At 43.0% G+C, this 13,540-nt stretch overlaps 1 long non-coding RNA gene across 1 annotated transcript in view; it reads left to right on the top strand.

Annotated features, from left to right (window-relative positions):
- The window catches only part of LOC123348653, a 67,509-nt gene extending 54,738 nt beyond the window's left edge, over positions 1-12,771 (top strand). The window contains exons 4-5 of the long non-coding RNA XR_006573228.1: positions 4,302-4,456; positions 10,389-12,771. This is a non-coding gene — a long non-coding RNA (uncharacterized LOC123348653). The remainder of the gene's footprint in view (positions 1-4,301; positions 4,457-10,388) is intronic.
- The last annotated feature ends 769 nt before the right edge of the window (positions 12,772-13,540 follow it).

Genomic DNA, 13,540 nt, shown 5'->3' with positions numbered 1-13,540 from the left:
GGGAAGCTTTTGAAATCTAGAGTCACTTTCTAAATGAGATAAGAGGGCTTGTGTTACAGTGCCCCAAAGTGTACTAGGAATATTTCTAGCGCTGAGACATAGTCATTTCTTAGCTGTAAATGTCTATCCTATTGCTCCCTATGAGTAATAGAAAATCATTGCTTTACTTTCATATTACCTTATTCAAAGCTAGAACCTTATATGCATGAGGCGCTGGTGATGCAAAACTATGTGCCCCAGAAAACAGACTTCTGTATTTGTCTGAGCAATTTAAACTATAAAAATTTTGGCTAAGCTATGTGAGCATGGAGCCAAAGTAATAGAAAGTTGAGGATAATAATTCACAGTCAGTTCGAATGGGCCAAAATACAAAGCCTTCTGCAGTTATTGTGGTATAATGATTATCCCTTATTTGATCCAGAAGGAGCCAAAATTGCATTATATATTGTATAGTGGAGAGATCCATGTGCTATACAGCAAACCATCTGAAAACTGGTAGGAATAAATGTCATCCAAAAATGTGCTAAGAGCGGAGCTAGCTTGCAGGGAGTGAAGTCCTTTGTAGTACATGAGTCTGACCTCCTGTAAACACTGGGTAAAATTTTCTGGCCTATCAGTGCTGTACTTAGCCCAATGACTTGTGATTGGTCTAGATCAGGGATTGGCAACCTTTGGCACGTGGCTCACCAGGGTAAGCACCCTGGCAGGCTGGGCCGGTTTGTTTACCTGCCCCATCTGCAGGTCTGGCTGATCGCGGCTCCCACTGGCTGCAGTTCGCTGCTCCAGGCCAATGGGAGCTGCTGGAAGTAGCGCAGGCTGAGGGATGTACTGGTTGTCACTTCCAGCAGCTCCCATTGATCTGCAGCAGTGAACCGCGGGCAGTGGGAGCCGTGATCGGCCAGACCTGCGGACGGGGCAGGTAAACAAACCAGCCCAGCGCGCCAGGGGCTTTCCCTACACAAGCGGCGACCCCAGTTTGAGAAAAACTGATCTAAAGTATTTCTTCCAGAAAACCATCCAGTCTTGATTTAAAAACTCCAAGGCAGTTGTTTGGCTTGTAGTAGAAAAGGTGCCTTTAGACAAGAATCTTGAGGAAAATTTACTCAGGATTTTAACAAATATATTTCTTTAAATCAGCTCAGATCCTTTTTCTCATTCTGAAATGTTAGTGAACCAGTCTGGGTTTGAGCGTGAGGGCCAAAATCCCTTCAAATGTGGATCTCTGTTTTCAGAAAATTTCAGGCAGGCAAAATTTGTGCAGGCAAAAGCAGGCATTTAATTTGGGGCATCAAATGGGCCATTTGTGCACACAATTTAGGTGTATACATTAGCACACACACCCTGTTCTGAAAAACATGTGCATTCCTAGTAATGAATCTCTGTCTTCATCTGCAACAAGCTCTCTGTTCCAGTGCCACATAGCTCTGAGTGAAAAATACATCTGTGCTAATCTGTGATGCCCAGACACATGTTTGCTAAGTAATAGGGTGAGTTTATTCAGGTTATTCAAGCTATCCATGAATCAGGAGGCAAGTCCAGGCTGTCACATTACAAAGTTTTCATACCCCAAATCTCATCCTTGAGAATGAAAGTGTTAATCAAGATAGGGGATTTTCAACAAGCTTGTCAACAGAGACAGGCTGACCCACCAGATCCACAGGCAGCTCAACAGAGCACTAGCCAGAACTGAAGTAAGGACAAATACTTGAACAAATGCCAACTAGGAAGCCAGCCATATCCCCAGATGCCACTACTGGCAACAATGATAAGAGTCCAGACTGTTGGCACTTAGGTTGTACATCTGCCAAGCTTTTATCCTGTGAGTGACCAGAAGTACTGTCTAAAATAATAGAGCACATTAAGTAAAGGGTTAAAGTGGAGCATGCAGCATGCTGCCAGGAAGAGGAGACCATGCCCAATGTCTTGCTTTCTGACCCCGCTATAGCTTAGGAATTTCTAGTTTTACTTTGGGCAGGATGAGTGTGGAGAGAGAATATTTTAATGACACCTTCTTCACAATTTGTGGGGATTTAAATGTGTAACTGTAGCATCTGAGCCCTCCTGTAAACACACATTACCATCCATGTGGGATATTCAATTCCTCACTGTGCCACTACTGACTGACCTGTCTCATCTCTGTAACGATTGAACTTCCATCACGAATGCACCTTATTATGTACTGGAGGCCACCAAACTCTTCTTCTTGAACAATTAGGAAAGTGATTTCTATAGACAAGGGCCCTTGACTGAGATTCTGCTGCCTCTGGTACAAATGAGTTCTAATCTAGGAGGTAGCAGCGGACTTGACTGATGTGATTGTTGCCGGGGGACTTCGTTCTTCTAGTGGTTTGTAGAGGTAGAATGAGAGGGCTTTTAGGAATGTGTAACAAAGGTCCTGCTGGTCTTGGTCAACTTAGTTTAATGTCTTTACTCTGGATGTCATGGTGAGGGGCTTGTACCTACCAAATTAAGATGCCTGTTAAGGTTTAGTGTTGTACACTTAACTGTGAGCAAAAGTACCTCTGCAAATCCATATATAGACAGTTCAGTTATTCTAAAATGATGGGTAGAAGAACTACAAAAGACCTGAGTTTCAGATAAACAACCCAAAAAGAACATCTAGAGATGATATATCTTAATTTTGAATTTTCTTCATTGAACCAGCATAAAGCAAGAATTGTGCGTTTGCCTTGTCTTGGCGGGGCTAACTGTTTAATTATTTTGTAATGTGTGTTTTAAATTACGTACGTGTGTTTGGAGTGCTAGGAATAGGCAATTCTGAATAAGTCAAAATAAATGTCCAACTTTTCCTTCATATTTCAATATCTTTTTAACATATTTACCTTCAAGTTTCCTAAACTCTGGCATACTACTGAAAGAAGTCTCACCAGATAAGTGTAAAGGTGACCTGCAAATGAGAGAATTTTTTGAGCCATTTTTGCTTCTTATATGGAAGTCTTGAAAGGTCTCTAAAGGATTTTTTTTCTGCTTGGATTTTACCTTTAAAAATATCAGGAATACTAACTGTGGTGTTCCTAGTTTTATTGAGAACTCATTAGAAACGTTATATGTGGATTGTAAGCTTTTTAAGCCCTTAATTGAAGCAGTAGGATGTTGAAACTTAAGAAAGCCTTCTTTTCTCCTAATTGCTTATTTCACTCAAATACACGATTAGGTATTTTAACAAAAACTTGTGGGTGTTGTGGGGAGGGAGGCCTCAAACAATTTGACAAAAATAACTTTCTCTTTCAGTGAGGTAGTGCTTGCATGACGTCTGTCATCATCCTACTGGTTCACTAGTCATAACTTCCAGAAAAAGCAGGGTAAACAAGACCTGAATTTATAATGTTAAAAAGCACAAGCAGGAAGAAAAAGGCCTAAACACATCCTAAAGAAGAAAAAATAGGGCACGTGCCTACTTTTTTGAAAAACTTTGCAGGTGACCTTTAATTCCAATATTATTTCACAGTCTCTGCAGTATAAATCTGTGCTATCACTTCCTGTATTAAACAGCTCTAGACGCTCTTAAATTGTGCCTTAAGGCCCTCATTGAAAGCCAGTTGATGTCAATAGGACTAGTCACGTACTTAAAAGTTTGGAATGTGCTTAAGTATCTTGCTGAATCAGGGCTTAAGATAGGACATACAGTAAAAGTAATTTGATGTTAAAGGTAATTATTGTAGCAACACGTGAGTATTACTTTGGTTGATTCAAAAGATCCTTAATTACCTGCTGTCCAGATATGATTATTTTATTTGCATTGCAGCGATTCTCAGACTGTGGGTCGGGACCCCAAAGTGGGTCATGACCCCGTTTTAATGGGGTCGCCAGAACTGGCATTAGGCTTCAGCCCTGGGCAGTGAGGCTCTGGATTTGGCTTCAGCCCTGGGCGGGAGGGTTCAGGTTACATGCTCCCTGCCCTGGGCTGAATCCCTTTGGCATTGGTTTGCCCCCACCCCCACCTGGGGAGGCAGGGCTCAGGCTTTGGTTTTGCCCCCATCCCCCAGGATGGAGGGGTTCGGGTGGGCTCAGGTTTTGGTCCCCCCTCTGGGGTCGTGTAGTAATTTTTGTTGTCAGAAGGGTGTCATGGTGCAATGAAGTTTGAGAACCGCAGTGCTTAGGAGCCCTAGTTGTGGGCCAGGACTCGATTATGCTCAGTGCTGTACAAATGCAGGACAAAAAGATAGTCCCTGCCGCAAAGTGTTTACAATCCAAGCAGGCCTTTATGTCTTATTCCAAAGTGTTATGCCTCTATGATTTTCCTACTTATGAGTCATGCTGTTTTGTTTTTTCATTTTCAGATGAAAGTTACACCTCCTGCTCTTAGTGAAAACATGCTCAAATATCCATACAGCATAACTAAACAAAAGAGTACTGTTGACATCTGACAGGTCTGACAGGTGCATTTTTAAACTGGATTCAGCTTTGTCATCGTGCATATAAAGGAGCATTGAAGGTGGGAAAAAAAGTAGATTTTTCTTATGTGCAAATTTGTAACTTTGCCAAACGCTGCTTCATTAAGAGCTCCAAACATTCAGGCAAAGTGATTCAGATGCAGACACGTGTTTATTTTGTGTGAGCGCTTAAATATTTAATTCTTTAGCAGAGTTTACACAGAATCTGATTTTGCTAGTAGGGAAGGAATTTGCCTTTTATGATTTAAATAGAACAGTATGACTCCAAAGTTCTCTGGTCCCTTTGAGCATGCTTCTGTTCTGTCCCTGTGATTTTTCACCACAAATTGGCTTGACTGGTTCAATGATTTTTGTCATTGAACAGGTCACTAGTGTTCAATCATAATCTGAAGCAGAATATACATTTACAGACTATAAAGGATCATGTTCCTATTTTAGAAATGAAACAAAAAGAAACAGTTTGTCTTTGCTTTTAACTCTATTTTATGACTCTGTCCCCTAAACATGCCCCTTTGCACAAATATTTTTAGGGTATCACAGTTTATCACTTAAGAAATTAGAGAATGTAGGGACTTGTTTGTCCAGAATCTGCTTTCTGCAATCAAGGGTCTGGAAAGATTGACTTATGAAGAAATATTACAAGAGCTAAATATGCACAACTTGGTTATGGGCTGGCCATGTATAAATATGCAGGGGTGAGCTGGAGCCGGTTCGCACTGGTTCGCACGAACCCGTTGTTAAATTTAGAAGCGGTTTTAGGACCGCTTGTTAACTAGCTTCCCTGCGAGGGAAGCTTTGATGGGCTCTGCCGGGGAAGCCTGTAATTCCTCCTCCCGGCCGCTGGGGGGCGCTGCGCTGTGCAGCGAGAGCCATGTGGGCTGCCTCCTGGCCCTGTTGCTGCTCCTGCTCTTTGGACCTCTGGCCCTGGGGCTCCTGCTGCTGCCTGCTGAGTCCCCGGCTGCATCCTGCTGCTCCCAGCCGCCCCCCCCCGTGTGAGTATCTGCGCCCCTCCCCCGCCTTCCCTGCCCGCAGCCAGCCCCAGCCACCCCCTGCCCCCAGCCAGCCCCCAGCCACCCCCTGCCCCACCCCCTGCCCGCAGCCGCCCCCCTGCCCCACCCCCTGCCCACAGCCACCCCCTGCCCCCAGCCAGCCCCTGCCCCACCCCCTGCCCACAGCCAGCCCCTGCCCCCAGCCAGCCCCTGCCCCCACCCCCTGCCCACAGCCAGCCCCTGCCCACAGCCAGCCCCTGCCCCCACCCCCTGCCCACAGCCAGCCCCTGCCCACAGCCAGCCCCTGCCCCCACCCCCTGCCCACAGCCAGCCCCTGCCCACAGCCACCCCCAGCCACCCCCTGCCCCCTAGCCACCCGCAGCCAGCCCCTGCCCACAGCCACCCCCTGCCCCCAGCCAGCCCCAGCCACCCCCTGCCCCACCCCCTGCCCGCAGCCGCCCCCTGCCCCCTGCCCCAGCCAGCCCCTGCCCCCACCCCCTGCCCACAGCCAGCCCCTGCCCCCCAGCCACCTGCAGCCAGCCCCTGCCCACAGCTGCCCTCTGCCCCACCCCCTGCCCACAGCCACCCGCAGCCAGCCCCTGCCCACAGCCGCCCTCTGCCCCACCCCCTGCCCACAGCCACCCGCAGCCAGCCCCTGCCCACAGCCGCCCTCTGCCCGCAGCCAGCCCTTGCCACAGCCACCCTCTGCCCGCAGCCAGCCTCTGCCTGCAGCCCCTGCCACAGCCACCCCCTGCCTGCAGCCAGCCTCTGCCCACAGCCACCCGCAGCCTGCCCGTCTGCATCACCTGCCCACAGCCAGCCCGTGTCACTCCCTGCCTCCAGCTAGCCCTGCCCCACGCCCCTATCTGCAGCCAGCCCCACATCCACTGGTGCCCTGCAGTTCCCAGGGCAGTAACCCTGCACACCTGCTTTAATGAGGGGGGGGGATAGGGAGCAGCTGGGACCCACACATGTGCACACCCTAGAGTGACCAGACAGCAAGTGTGAAAAATCGGGACGGGGGTGAGGGGTAATAGGAGCCTATATAAGAAAAAGACCCAAAAATTGAGACTGTCCCTGATCACCACCCACACATGTGAAACGGAGCTCATTTCTAGTTCAGCCCCATCTTTTAAAAAAAGAACTTTAGGTAGGGTTAAAATACATCTGTATTTTCCTGGACATGTCAGGCTTTTCGGTTCTTAATCACCTCCTGGGAAAATATGGACGTATGGTAACCCTATTGGTACAAAAAATACATGCTGTCGCACATCCCTTAAATCAGAACTTTTTATAGGGAACCCATTGTTAAGATTTTGGCAGCTCATCACTGTAAATATGTATAGGTGCAAATGCCAAAGTTGAGTAGGAATTACTTAGGGTGTCACACCTGTTTGTAACTAGGTGTAATGGATGAACTTGAGAGGAAAAATTTGGGGCAAATATTGAACAAAAAATAATCTTGACCGTATTTGGCTGTAGAATAGTGGAAGTTGTGGAAACCTCAACACTTGAGATAGTTCTGGAGAACCACTAAAAATGTTTAATGGGGAGAATCTTGCATTAGCAGGGAAATGGCCTGATGGCTTAATATAGGTATCCTCCATTTGCAGACCCTGATCCTATAATTGGTTTGGAACAAATCGCACATGCTAATATACCCAATTTCTGTGATTTTGATGACTCTAAATCAAAAGAGAAAATTAACAATAATGGCAACCCTTATAGCTATGGGGGAATTGATATCATTTAGGGCCAAATTTTCAAAGGACTTTCAGTAGGCTTCTAAAGTGACAGAGCTATCCGTTTCTGTGCACACAACACTGAATTTTAAGTGCGGATAATATTTGCGTGCCAATGGGGTTGTTTAGTGCCTAATAATGTAACATTCTGGGGTGGAAAATTACATCTACAGTTTTAAAGGCAATCTTTTTAAATGTGGCCATATAGATTAGAAAAATGTCCATTTTAAAAAGAAGTATTTAATACAACCATGCAGGCATACTTAAGACTTGTTTGTGTTTTGCTTCCCTCTTTTTAAAAATCTGTGCTCTGAAATACATTATTTCTCATGATCCCTTGAACTACTGATAGCGTGCATGACAGAATGCCATGCAGCTCTAGCACTGAAATGATGTGACAATCAGAGAGACTACAGAATAGATAACTTCTTGGTGGTGGCTCTAAATAGATTTCATATACAATGCTTCTGCCTCCTTTGCCAGCCTCGGAGGCAAAAAGTCTGCCTCTCTTCCTGTATCTCATCTGCCTTCTGACTTGGACACAGTGAAAAGGGGTCAAGCTTTTAGCTTCACAGGTCAGTGCAATGAGTGGCTGTGAACTAAAGACTTGTGGTTGAATGTTGAGAGAGAAGAAAGCATCTGAATCTGGGTTCTCCAGTCCAAAGCCAGGTGGAAGGCATTTCTAGGTTCCCTTTGTTCATGCTATCACGACTGGATTCAGCAATCCCTCCATGGGCTCAATCTTGTCAAGTGCTGAGCAACTTCAACTCTCACTGACTTCAGTGGGCATTGAGGGTGCTCAGCATTTTGCAACATCCAGCCCAATGTGAGGAACTCTTATTGTCTTCAACTGATATTCTGCATAGGATGGGGATGTGGAATAAGATCCTAGGAAAGGAAAGGGAAAATATCTTTCTTAAGAAACAAAAGTGCAGTGTCATCTACATACAATATTTTGCATTTATTTATTTCTATTTTTTTTAAAATGCCCTCTCTCAAAGCTCTGAGTGCATGGATACACTTTCTTTAAAAAACAAAAACCAAATCTACATACATTGGACCAACATACAAAAAATTAAACATCTTCTAAATTCTCATACTTAAACCTTTCCCCATACATTCTCCTAAAATTGGACCACAACCAAAATAGACATTCCATCTAAGGATCTTGAAGCATCTTTATACACAGTGATTAAACCTCACAACTTTTCCATAATTGTTCTAGAGGATGAATGAAACGAAGCACAGTGAGGTTAAGCTACCTGCCAAAGGTCCCAGATCAGATCTGTCAGTGCTGAAAATCCAAGCCAGGAGTTCTGATTCTCAATACTCTGACCTGATGACCTGATCTTCCATACTGAATATACATTAGCAATGCTTTAAATGAGGGTAAAGAAATTAATGCTGTACTCTGCTTAATGTGTATTTTAGAAAGTGATAGCATGTGAAATTAAATTTCTGAAAAGGGACATGGAGGGTCTGACACTAGTCCTTCACTGGTGTAAATCAGGAGTAATAGCATTGACATCCATGGATTTATATAGGTGTACAACTAATGCAAACGGGAAAAAAAATCAGGTTCATGGAGTGCAAGGAATTAAATCTGCATTGAGAAAATCCTTATTAACCCTCACTTCATGCCTGTCCTAGGGATGGGTGAACATCGGATGGCTTGAAAGTTCAGACTTGGCTATGTACTCAAAAGTTTGCAAGAGTATGTGAAATATTCTTGAGTTTGATAGTCTCTCTCATGAGATCCTTGATACTTTTCTTCAGTGTTACTATGACACTTTCAAAAAATGTACTATAAGTAAATTATATAAATGAGCTAAAAGACACATAAAAATCAATGCAAAGGAAGAGAAAAGGTGCCCTGAAGTCACTCAATATTTGTTCATAAGGGTAGAGTACAGTCCTATTCTTCCAGCTTGATAATATATTCTTGACATAAGGAAAGGCAGAGAAAAACAGATATATAGAAATATTCAGTGCTAAGTGTCCCATGCTGCCAAACAACTATTAGCAAATCTGATTAACTGTTCACTGTTACACAACTTTGGCTTGTTGAATGAGCATGTCTATTATTTAATGTAAACAGGAAAGGACTGGTTTACGTACTCTCATAAAAGTAAATATTACAATTGCGGAAGCAGAGCAAATGTATTTTCTTTTTCTATTAAAAAACAAAACAAAAAACCCACCCTATGGCAAAAGCTCAGATGATTCCAATTTTTTGCTGAGTGTTCCTGGCAGTAGGAATGGGAAATCGGCAGTTGTGAGTATAGATTCATAAATACAAAGTTAGAGGCAGAGTTGGCATTAAAATGAATAATGGATCTACTTTGGTCATGCACCGAAGGATTTCACTTTGGAACATTTGTCCCAAAAATGGTTCTGCAGGAGCTTACCCAGCCATGTCAATCCATGATTAAACTAGTAAGATGAGTCAGTGCATTACTACATGGACGTGCTACCAACATGTGGCAATTAAGCAACAGAGAATGTCAGGAGTTATGTTAAAGATGCTTTCACAATAAAGGCAAATTTGAATTTGCTGCCTCATTGGTAGTGATTAATCTCTTGCTAGGTTTTAAGTTCAATAGGAAAGATAGGTTGAATTGTATCTCATTTGTTGGTGTGGTCTTAGGATATTTAGATGGAAATAAGCAAGGAACAGAGAAATTTCTTCATAAGTTAACCAAAATTTCCCCCAGTTAATATTATCAAATAATTATTTAACAACAACAACAACAAAAACAAAAATCTGATCCAAAGTCTTATCCAAGAGAGCAAGGTGTGTTTAGAGTGTAGTGGAAACATGGATTCCCCAGGGATGAATTTTATCCACTGTAGCAAAGAGTTTTAAGAGGGGAGGGGAACAAGAGAAATTCACTTTGAGGTTCTTGGCTGAGTGGTCGTTGGTTGGGGAACAGGGTTAGGAGAAGAACATAGGATTAACACTTGTTGTTTGTTGAGGGTAATTCCATTCACATAATAACATCTATCTCCAATATAGCCCTTTTCATAAGTACATCTCACAGGGTTGTACAAAGGCCAATGCCATTATCCCCATTTTACAGATGGGGAAACTGAGGCACGGGGAGCTGAAGTGACTTCTCCGAGGTCACCCAGCAGGTCAGGAATAGAACCCAGATCTCCTGAATCCCCAACCAGTTATTTGTCCACTAAGCAATATTGCCTCCCCCCAAATGATAAATAATATTTCCTTCTTAACTTCACAGTTCACTTGTTCGATGGAGTTCTGTGGAGGAATCACATGATCAGTAAGATGGCTACTGATTAAGCATCTGAATGCTGAGACTAGAAATGTGCCTTGAGACCAACAATTCAGACCTGAATCCCAATTTCAACCCCCATCTGTCGGTTTGTACTAGGTTTCAGTGCACACGCTCAAAGAGGAAGCAGGCAGCTGGAACTCGCTAGGCTGCCTAGCACTGGGGAAGGTTGCTCTAATTATTATTTATGTGCAGGTGGGGAAGGTTGTTGGCTCTAGAGGCGCGAGGAGGTTGTTGGTTGGTTCAGCAGAAGTTCTTCATCTGCAATGAGACAGTTGCCGAAAAAGTCTGGGAACTAGATGAAATGGGCTACAATCTTCCTTTGATTAATGAGTTAAAGCGTAAAGTGCTTTAAAGAAGAAATAATATTTCAATATTTGATATGTTTATTCTTGCTGTGTTGAATCTGGTTCGCAGGTGGTGACAAGGAAGTAACTTTCTCAGAAAGCAGAAGCTGATTAGGAGGAAATAGTGGGGATTTTTTCCCCCCCTCAATGAAGTGTCCCATTGCAGGAGGACATCCTGTGAGGCAAGCAAACCTACAGGTTTTTCTTCTCAGTTAGATTTTATGTGAGCTCATGCTGTCTGTCCTAAGCTTGCATAATTGAGTACAAAAGGGTGTGTATATATATGTAAATGTGTATTGCTGCACTGACTCAATACGGGCTCCAAATGCAGTATTGTCATGAGTAATATCTTATACTATCCATCTGTACTGTTTAGATGCCCTGTTAAATACACATAGCTTTTCCTTTTTAAAACTAGACATGACAAACCACTAGAAAACACCTGAGTCTTCCCTATCTCTAACATCTAAGATTCTAAAGGCAACAGCTTGTTAGTATAGAAATGTATAGAATTGTATTCTCCACACCTTGTGAGAACAGGCACCAGAGCTCAACTATTAGCTCATGCTCTGGGATCATGATCAAACTAGGTCAAAAACATGAATTTAGGAACCACAAACTCAGAGAAAAAAGGTTCAGAGTGGCATTAGGAAAGCTTATCAAAGCAATTTAGTGGCACGCTAGCACTGCTATGTGCTTTTGCAGGGCAGGTCCAGCATAGGAAATGACTCCTGCTGCCTAAATCTGTGGAGGTCAGGTGATCACCAGAGTAAAGACTGATTTTGTGGAAGGGAAGGGGCTTTCCTATTTTCCTTTAAAAAATGTATATTTATCTTTTAACATATTGTGCGTCAAAAAAAATCTTCCCTCTCAATTCCTACTTGTTCAATCCTCACCTAAATTCAGATGTCTTGGTTTACAGCAAAATCGTCTCTCAACACAGCAGAGATCTTATAGAAATGAAGCTTTGGCTGTTCAGTTAATGTATAGTGTCATGTACAATATAGCATATTCACAGGAAGCTTGACCCAAATGTTCAAAATGGCATGGATGCAAACAAGCATTGAAATATTTGCATTAAATTTGCAAGTGCCCAAATTGCATGGGCAACTCTGATTATCCATTTGTGCAATTAACTAATTTGTACACTCTATTGTCATAACTATGCATAAATCAGGCACAAAACTATATGGATATTCCAGCAGGTACACTTCTGTAAATGTGTTCCACAACTTCTGATATAAAGGTAAATCCCAGTCATCTCGTTACAAGCAATGGGAGAATAAGCCCTAAATAACACATCTCAAAGTCCCAAATTCAATTAGGATCATGTAAAATGATCTATCAGTGGAGGTATTATATGCAGTTCCATCATAATATCATATCCTTTTTAGCTTGTGACAAACACCTGAACAAAAACACTTGGGAATCAGGAGCATTGGTTAAATAAATCCTGTTTCAGTGTGATGAGATTTGCTTTAAAAGACCTGACCCCTCCCCCAACAGCTATTCCAAAATAATAGAATATTTAGCATAGTGCCAAATGTTTTCTTCCCCATTCAAAGATTAGATGAAAAACAGACAGTCCTCAAATTCAAGAGGTGAGCAACAGCCTATGCTTGAATACCCTGCTCCAGACTGGTTTATTCATGTAAGTGTTCAGGCACTGAAATATGTCATTTGCTGTATGTTTAGCACAATAGCTTATCTAAATCCTCTCTCCCCACTCGCCTCAGGAACTGAAGTATGTCACTGCATTTCTTACCGCTCTGCAGGCTTCTGAAATACTTAACTTCTTTTGGCCTGGTCCTACCTGATGCTGAGGATGCTTGGCTCCCATTGTCTTCAACAGAAGTTGTGGGTGCTTGTCATCTCTCAGGATTAATCGCTCTCTTCTTGCTAGGTTAAAAACTACAAGGCCATCCCAGAATGCAGAGATGATGTCAGTATGTGGGGATTATGCACATCTGATTTAGTTTAGATTGTTTATCTTTTAAACACCATTAACCACAAATTAGCTGGCTCTTCTGTGGCCATAAATTAATAGATTCCATTAGTGAACAGTCAATTAAAGGATGATTATTTTTTCTCTACCTCATGTTTTCAGTGATTTGTGTTTGTGGTGGATTTCTTTTGTCCATAAGGCTGACAAGAATGAAGAGCATCGAGAGCTGAACAACTGATGGCTGTTTAAACACTGGTGATGAATCCAAATAGACGTGTCTACTTTGAAAGGGCTCCTTTACAATACCTGGTATATAGGACCAGATCCTTGCTAATTTACAAAAACTGAGGATTTGGCTTCCGTACGTAGCAGAAGAGTCAGACTAGCATAAAGCTAGAGTAACAAAGTGGTGCACCAGGCCCAGTGAAGACTTCAATTTCGCAATCCTATATAAAAGCAAGTTGTTAATAATCTACTTGACCCATTCAGTCCCTAAACAGGCACATTCTTCAGTGGGAGCTCTGCCTGCAAACATTACAGGATTAGTCAATACAGGCCAGATCCTCAAATACATGGATATTTGTCATTTAGGTATTTAGGGCCCTAATTCCCATTGATTTCAAGGGGAGTTAGATGCCTAAATACCTCTAAGGACCAGAGCCTAGGTTACTAAACATACGTATCCCACAACCACACTGTGGCTTTCTGTCCCTGTCTAATGGCTGGGCCACACAGAATTTTTTGAGTCTGCAACAGCTTTTGAGTTAGTCTCCCTAGTTCAGTCTTTTTAGTTGAGTCTCTTTAGT

Source organism: Mauremys mutica, chromosome 13 (genome assembly GCF_020497125.1).
Source record: "Mauremys mutica isolate MM-2020 ecotype Southern chromosome 13, ASM2049712v1, whole genome shotgun sequence".
Taxonomy (NCBI): Eukaryota; Metazoa; Chordata; order Testudines; family Geoemydidae; genus Mauremys; species Mauremys mutica.
This window is presented reverse-complemented; position numbering and strand designations above follow the sequence as displayed.